Genomic DNA, 9304 nt, shown 5'->3' on the forward strand with positions numbered 1-9304 from the left:
TATCCAAAAGAAACAAAAACTTTTCTCTACAAGCAACTTCTTTTCCTTTTAAGAAAAATGTTTTGGTATTTTATTAGCTATAATGTAATTAGAAATGTTTGCATACCATGGAGTTTGAACAACAATATGAAATAAATGCTCATCTAGAAATGGATCATCTACCAAAGTAGTGTCAGTATCATCATGATGGATTCTTGATAAATAATCAGCTACAACATTGGCTCTTCTAGGCTTATCAACAATAGTTATATCGAATTCTTGTAACAACAGTAACCATCTTGCTAACCTGCCTATTATAGGAGGTTTTTTCATGAGATATTTGACTACTGCATGATCATTATGGACAAATATGGGGTAGCCAGTTATGTAATGCCAAAATTTGTTCAAGGCATAAACTACTACTAGAAATTCTTTTTTTGTCACTATATAGTTTAATTGTGGTCCATGAAGGCTCTTACTAATATAATATATTACATTTTCAAGACTTTGAGATTGTTGTGCTAGAACTAAACCTATGGCATAGTTATAAGCATCTCTATATATGTATGAAAAAGTAAATTTCAATTAGGGCCTTGTAAAACTATGGCTGTAGTCAGAAGTTTCTTAAGATGCAAGAAGGCTTCATCACATTCAGATGTCCAACTAAATTCGGCTTCTTTTGTGAGTAATTTATACAAGGGACTAGCTATTTTTCTAAAATACCTTATATAACATTTGTTATATTTAGCATGACCTAGAAAAGATCTTACATCCTTTGATTTTGTAGGTATGGGCAATGTTTGAATTACCTTTATCTTAGTTAGATCCACTTGTATTCCTCCAGTTGATATGAAATGACCAAGTACCACACCTTCTTGCATGAGCATGAAACATTTTTCACTATTAAATACAAAATTATGTTCTTGAAAACTTACCAAAACCTTTTCAAAATTCATTATTGCTTCCTCAAAAGTGACCCCAAATGTTGTGAAATCATCCATATATATTTCCATACAATCATGTGATATATCAGCAAAGATACTAATAACAACTCATTCAAATGTTGCAGGAGCATTGCATAGACCAAATGGTAAAACAAAGTATGCAAAGGTACCCCATGGGCATGTAAGTCTGGTTTTGTCTTGATCTTTAGGAGCAATACTAATTTGATTATAACCACTATACCCATCTAGAAAAGAGAAATACTTCTTTCCAGCTAGAGTGTCCAGAACTTGGTTTATAAATGGTAAAGGAAAGTTATCTTTTTTGGTGGCCTTGTTCAATTCTCTGTAATCTACACAAATTCTCCATTTTTCTCCCTTTTTGGGCACTGTGACTAGAGGTGACACCCATCTACTATTAGATATAGGATAAATAAAACTAGCATCAAGCAATTTTTGCAATTCAATTTTAACTATCTCTCTAAGGCTTGGGTTTATCCTTCTCTAGGGTTGATGGAGTGGTAGGCACCCTTCATTGATGTATATCCTATGGGTGCACAATGTAGGACTCAACCCTTTCATATCACCATAGTCCCATGCAAAGGCCTTTTCATGCCTTTGAAGCAACTCTGTTAACTATTCCATCTGTTTGGATGTTAATTTGGTATTAACATGGAGATTATGACCTTTAGATAGTTCAACAATAGTTGTAGACTCTATCATAGAAACTTTAGAGATTGGACTTTCTTCTAATTCACATAGTAAGAGTGGATAAAGAATTCCAGGTTCTGTTGGTGCTCAAAATTGCGGTCTCATTTTGAGTGTCCATTCAAAATTTTGAGTCAAATCAAGCCCCATAAATGCATATGTACCTAGTTGTACCTAGCTGTTCATTTGAGCCCCATAAGGTGTTTAATGTTTCTAACACCTTGCATTCAACCTGTCTAAGCATTCTATGAAGAAAAATTGAGATTCTGAGCCATCCCATGAAGTCTTGTTTTAAGCAATTGTCAAATCTGTAATTTTACCCTTAGTGTCAAACAGTGATAGGAGGCCATGTTTGCAATTGAATATCTCATACCCAGAAATATTTTAGGACTCACCACTTTGTGAGTGTCTAGTATCCATACCTAAGAACTTATGTTTCAGATTTTGAGTCATTTCAAATCCATTTTACTAGGTTTTGAATCCCTCAAAGTTGGTCTTTTAAATTTGTCATGCTAATGCACATTGCACATAATTCTGGGAAGCCCTGTTTGATGTGCTATAACTTTGACCCAGTTGACCCAAATGTTGAAATTCGTGTTGTGTTGCATTATAGACATTAGAGACTTGTTATGTTTCAAGTTTTAGCTTATGAAAAATCCATTTGATCAGTTTTCAAACGCAATTCCAAACACAATTTCTAACTTTTACTGGTGTAAGTATTTGTAGATTGTTTGGTATCCCTGTTCCAAATGTTATAACTTGAAATCCATGATTGGTTGGACTGAATGGATTGTACCCCTATATTTTCCACTAAAAATACTCCAAGTGTGTTAGTTTGTAAGTCTTGAAAAATCCGTATGCACACTTTTTCAGCTCTATTTTGTTTGCAAAAAATCGTTATCCTATCAATGTTTCCAACCAACAATTCTGAGTAGCTTGCTTTGAATGTCTTCCATTTGCTCCTAGTTATTCATCATGAGCCCAAATCCTAGATTTATAATGTTCTCATGATAGAGAACCAATGCCCTAGTTTTTGTTCTCCCAAGTGTCAGTTTACCCAATTTTTGAAGCCAATTCCAAACCCAATTTATTGTTTTCTGACATGTTTTCTTGTAGGCAGTTTTAAGATGTCATCTTTGGCAATGAATATTTTTTGACTTCAAATTCATCATGAGATGAGATTCGATGGGATGAGAGTATGTGGGGTGAAGTATTAGTGGGTTAGATTTTAGGGCCTGGTCTGAGGTTTGGGTCAGTTTTTAAGGCCAGTCAAAGGACCTTCTAGCACCAATTTGACAATTTGTAGAGTTAAAATGAGTTTTATTTGATTGTTTAGTGATCGAATTTGATTTGAATAAGTTCAAGATGATCAATAGATTAATTCATCATTTCAGGTGTTTGAAAAGAAAATTTATTTTAGCCAGACCCACTTTGGGGCTTGACTGATTCCACCAGTTGCTTAGAGTCTTGATAGTAATGGCTTTGCCAATGTTTCCTGTAGAGGGGGAGCATTCAGACAATGATGATGAGAGTGAGTAGAGAGTGCTAGATTATGCGAACATGTCATTGCATCTACATAGAGCAACTTCAAAGCCAAATATCTTTTCCCTACCCCAAATTTTTGAAGGATATTTTTTACTACAACACATTTGAAGATGGAGATGATGAATAAAGTAAGTTGAAATAGCCCCCTATGATTAGAGAAAGCTATGGATTAGAAGCCAAAGATCATCACACATACATCTCAGTCAAAGGAAGTATCAATGCAAAAAACCACGCATGGAAGGATAGAGAGTTTTAAAGAAAAACAAGTTGTGACTAGTAGATTATGAAAGAGCCCCATGCAGGACATGACACTTTGAAAAAGAGAGACTCCAAGCGGCACGACATGGAAATAAACAATTAATCACAGGCAAAGAAGCTCGTAGCCATCTATTTTAAATGGAAGAAAAAAAAAACATAAAGGATGAGGCAGATTTATCAGAGGTCTGTGCCAATCAAGAAGCATTCACGCAATCAAATAAAAAGCTCACGCATTGAAGCATAAAAATGGTTTTTAAAGCAAAACTTGATGCCAAGGAACAGAGCTTGTGGTTGATAGTTTCAATAGCATATGTCATATAGCACCCTCACACATTGAAAAAGGCGCAGGTCAAGGAATAGATAATCCGCACATCAAAAGGAGGTTTGTGCAATGAAGGAATCTACTACTAATAGAACACATCCCATGTAAATGACTGCAAGCAACTGCCTTTCAAAGAGAGAAAGCAGCTATAATGGAGAAACAGGGGACTTTGAAAGAGCTCCACGTTAAAATATTGAATAACGCCCCACAAAAAGAAAATAGAGCACTCCATTCTCCATGCTATGAAAGAAGAAGCTAGGGTTTTAAAAGAGGAAAAATCCTTGAATGCGATGGAAGGATTTTGAAGCATCTAAGAGTTTCAATACTAGAGAGAGCTCCTTGGTAGCTAGTCCAATGTTAGAGATAAGGATACTAGCTGAACATGTTACGACCATCAATCATTAGGTCAAAGGAAGCCAATTGTGTGGGATGGATATTTACATCGATGACTTAGATCTTGTTGTAGGCACACTAGCTCCTCGAGCCATCAATGAGCTTTGCACAACAATTCATGTCTTTCCCCCTCAGGATAGTTATACGTCAACTTTGAGAAATAGTGTTTAGTCCTGTGCTTGAGGAGCTGCAAGTGGTTGCAGCTATTAGGTCGAGTGATGCTGCATTATGAAGAAAGGAGGAGGAAGTATTGAGCTTGAACCTTGCTTGATGCAATTCTCTGCCATTGAACCCACTCTTGCACCAGCTGCAATGGAGTGGTCAATGACAACAAGAGTTGCAACTTCGATATGAGCTTTCATATGATGGTTACAAGGCTCTTTGCAATGGCTCCTTTGGGTCCATTATAGCTAAATCAATCCCTTTGTAGGTAGTGGATGCTTCTGATCAAGGAATAGACTAATGCCTTGCTGGAAGAGACCAAAGCTGCCCTGTGAACAAAAGAGAGCCGCACGCATGAAATAGGGAAACTGTGTAGTGGAGGAGAGAAGAAGAAAACCATTAAAAGGTTTAGCCCCACATAGAGTGGGAATTTGGATTCTTAATGGTTCAAATATGAATCCACACATATCTCATTGTGTCTTAAAGACACGCTTTTTTAAAGGCAAGGGTGCATATCTTGAGGTGGGCCCCCTGTGCGCTAGAGGATGCAAGTTGGAGGTGATGTCATTTGGAGGAAAGACAATGCAATATTTTAAACGAAAAAGAAAACAAGCTAATGTGGCACCGAGAATGAAGACTACGCGAGATTTTGATAGGTGTACAAACTGATTGTAACTGATTCCCCAAAAAAATAAGTTACACCTAGGTTAAATAAAGTGGGAAAGTAGGATTGTGCCATGTGGCAATGTAGGACCCAGATGCTATGAGATGGCGCAGATAAGCAGGTTCAAGGCAGATGCGCAAGATGCTGCCACATGGCAGATCTTGCGTTGCCCACATTCCTAGAAAAAGAAAATGCAAGGAAGATAAATAATGTAGGAAAGCGGGCAAGTGCCACATGGCGCAGGTCATGGTGGCACTGATGTGGCAGATAATGCAAAGAGGTAGCCAATTGAACATTGACATGTGGCACCCAGTCAAAGGGGTTTGACCACAAATTTGAAGGGGATGGAAAATTAAAGTGATTAAAAAAATTCATTTTAAAATGTTTTCAAAAATGATACGTTCAGGTTTTTCAAACTATGGAAAGGAATTTTCTAATGTTCAGACATTAGAATGTTTTACATTTTTGATGATTTTAAAATTCAAAGTTGCAGACCTGACATTTATAGCTAGAGGAGTATTTTTCATATTGACTTTGGGGGGGTTTCTGGTAGGCAAACATAGCAATGTTATATACTGCCAAAACTAGGAAGAGATGAACTTTCCAATTTCGAGGTCAATTTTTCTATAGAATGCCACTGGTTCAAGCTACAAGGGGATTTTTCTCAGCTACCTAAATTGCAAATGTATTCAGGTAATCAAAGTTCAAAACTAATTTTTAGCATAGTAATGACTTGAATATCAGTAAAAGGCAGTAAAAATTTAGTTTGGGTTGAAATTTGTTCAGATTCATTCAGTAAAAATTGAGATTTCACTAACATTTCATGACACAAATCAGATGTTTTGGTGAATCAAAAGGTTTTCATCATTTCAACAGATGATATTTTCAAGTTTGTTACAAGTAATGATGAAAACAAAATTAGATCAATGGTAGAAAGATGAAAGAGGTTTCTAATGGAAAAGAAAGGGAATTTCAAATGGACACATGTCAATTATAGATTCAATCTGGGAATTCATCTTCATCCTATATTATTCTTTCTTTCTTCCATTGTAAGGGTTCCAGTCTTTGGAGAAAAACCAATCACTACTGAGATACCAGGTGTTGGATCCAATTTTGATGTGTTCCCATATTTTTATACCATACATTCTTTAGTAAATTTCTCTTATGTGAACAACATTAGGAAGAATAATACAGATAGTTCAAATCTATTAGGTGTTTTTCATGCTTTCATTTCATGCATATGGTTGTATTGTTTCAAGAAAATTAATACAAGGAATAGAAGATTGAGTTTCATCTTGAATCTTGTCTCCCTTTATTAGTGAGTTTCAACATTTTATGGTCTTTGAACAAAGAGCCTAGATCGTAGTTGCAGTCCCTTAAGGCTGTATGTTATTTCATTATTGCCCGTAACTCAAGTAGTTATGTAAATGCTTCAGGGAAATAATAGAGTTGCAAGTTTGCTGATGGGGATATCATGTAAGAATGAGGTTTAGATTGAGCATAGATATCTATTTACAAGTTAAATAGATAGATCATATATCTGAATATATGTATAAGTATTAGATATCCATATGTATGCATTTGATTCATGGATTTGCCCAATGGTTAAGGCATTGATCAATTACAAGATCATTACATCTTACTACTACATATATGAGGTTTTACTAAATTCAACATTATTAATCAAACATTCTTTCCCTTCATGTTGAAGGACCTAAATGTTTAACCCTCACTCAGCTTCTGAGATTCATAGATCTACATTTAGCTATTGTAGATTGATGTTATTTCATGAGTTATTAGGAGAAATAAGGGTTTTATCTTCTTAATAGATTCAGGGATATGTTTTTGCATTGGTACAGTATCATTTGAATCTGAGGTCTACCTGCCTAGGTTTAGCAGAGCCTGAAGTAGAAGAAGGGTCATGCCTTATAGTTGGCCTATTGTTAGAAATGGCATGTTGAAAATGGGAGTTAGCTACCCCTAGACATGTCACTTTCTCAGTGGGATAATTGAAAACCCTCCAGCATTTTCAAACACTAACAAAATGGCGACTCTGCTGGGGAGTTGTATTGAATCTGAATGGTAGACAAACTTTGAGAATTTAAAGAAGATTCAATAAAATAGGAATGATATGCTCCAGCAGTAGGGTTGTGTGAGGTGTTTACCATTTCTCTAATGATGTTTTATGTTCCTCGATTAAGCTTTATTCATGGACAGCAACATGTTGTGAAATTGGATGTAAATTGTGTTCTATGATTGTTATAAGTCTATCTTTAATCAGTCCAGTCTTTGCAAGTGTTGTTGAGAAAATTTCAAATTCAAGAATTGATTCATAAAGTATATTTTCTTTTCAAGATGTTTGTGAATATGCAAGATTTTTTGTATTGAAAGTCTAGTTCAGGATTTACAAGTGATAAATAGTTTCAAAATATTTCTCACTAAATGTGAGTGGGGACTCTAGTCAAAGTCTCTGTGCTAGTGCATGGTTTGTTTGAAATATCAAAGGCTTTCAATATTCATGGGTAGATCTAGTGTTTTTGGAAAGAGGAAGTAAAGTTTCCTAATTAACAGTTTATGTGATTGTTTGTATCTGCTGATATAATTGATTTCAAAGGTGAATCACTCTTGTGATTTCATTTTCCTCTCCAAGGAGGTGGTGGCTCTACAAAGGATTCGATCAGTGGTGTGAAGGATTTCATGTTAGCACCAGGCCAGTCACCAGATCAAAGGTTTTATACAGCAACACAAAGGTATTTTCAATTTTCATTTATGTGCATTTCGTGAAAATTGAATGATAGAAATGGTTGCCTCCATCCAGTGTTTCAGCACTAAGAAACAGAGGTAGGATTTTTTTTAAAGTTTAAAGAGATGGATTCTGAGTCTGGATCTCATGATGAGTTAGAAAATCTTCATGCAGAGATTGCTAGATTAGAAAGAGAAGATCATGATAATCTGGTTGTCATATTAAGAAGTAGAATTGGTGATGTTAAGGGTCTTGATGGATTGCAAATTTACATGAAGTTCAAATCATCAGTCATGAATCTTCATGAGTCCTGTAGACTAGAGAAGTCTTCATGGCCAATGTTTCTCTTAGAAATTTTTACACCGCATTTGGTTGATTGGCCAGATAAGATCCCAAGAGATTATTAAATTTCATGACATTATCATAGAAATTGAATGTGAGTTAAAGGCTAATAAGTGTAATTTTAGTGAATGTGATGAATTTGTTGAAAGTGATATAGAAAATGAAGAGTCTCAATTTTATGAATTAGAGGATAGTAATCAGCAGTCTGATAATATGAATAATGTAGATTCATCTTCTAATGATGAGAATCAAGGAGGAAGATAGTGTGACAGTAATGATGATATTTTTTCCAGTGATGAATGTGATTGTGTTAAGATGCCTATTGTTGAGGTGTTGTCTCAGGAAGAAGAATTATGCAGTGATCAGAATTTTGATGTTTTAGAATGTATTACTAACAAATCTGCTATTGCAAATGTGTCAAGCTATCTGGATAGTGATCTCAGCCAAGAAGAAGAAACCAGGGATGAAGTCTTGTTAAGTGTTGATGAGATTTATAATTTGTTCGATCATAATTTTGAAAGGTATGTTAACCAATATAAGGATGCTTGTGTTTTGACACATTATGCAAATTCACGTGGAAAAGTCAGTTCCCCTAAATTTGATGTTGAAGAGGATGTAGTTTCAGAATATGCTATGTTGAGTGTGGGGGGTGTATGTGATGATAATGGCATACATGATGACTTTCATGTTGAAAATAGAGGGATAAGAGTTGTTGCTAATTCAGTGTTTTCTTGTTTTCATAAAGATGAGATACATTTAGATAGCTCGTATGAGGAAAGAAATAGTAATGGAATGGTTTATCCTAATGAGCTATTTGAAAAAGAATTTGATACAGATCATCATACTATGAACACACAATTTCATGATAATTCTTATGATTTGAGATCAAATCACTTGTTGGAATATGAAGAAAATGTAGCATATATTTAGTCTGATATATGGTGTATTGATGTTGCAAGTGAGAAGAAATTAGACTTTCCACACTCTTCATATTTTGAGGCACAAGGTGAGTTACCATCTGATTCATGTAACTCGTTCAATGAACTAGAATACCATGTCTTTGTGTTTCTAGTTGAAGGGATCTATGGGTTAGTCAGTAGTGATCAGTTTTAGTTTCATGTCAGTTGTTATGATCATGTTGATTCATATTTTCATAGTGCGCAAGGTGTAGACAGTATGTTTGATTCTTATATGCTCTATGAAGATGATGATAGTACTATTGTTTTGCCTAATGAGCTGACTGAAAG

The sequence above is a fragment of the Cupressus sempervirens genome, chromosome 8 (genome assembly GCF_028749045.1).
Source record: "Cupressus sempervirens isolate cs-2001-9-10 chromosome 8, ASM2874904v1, whole genome shotgun sequence".
Taxonomy (NCBI): domain Eukaryota; kingdom Viridiplantae; phylum Streptophyta; class Pinopsida; order Cupressales; family Cupressaceae; genus Cupressus; species Cupressus sempervirens.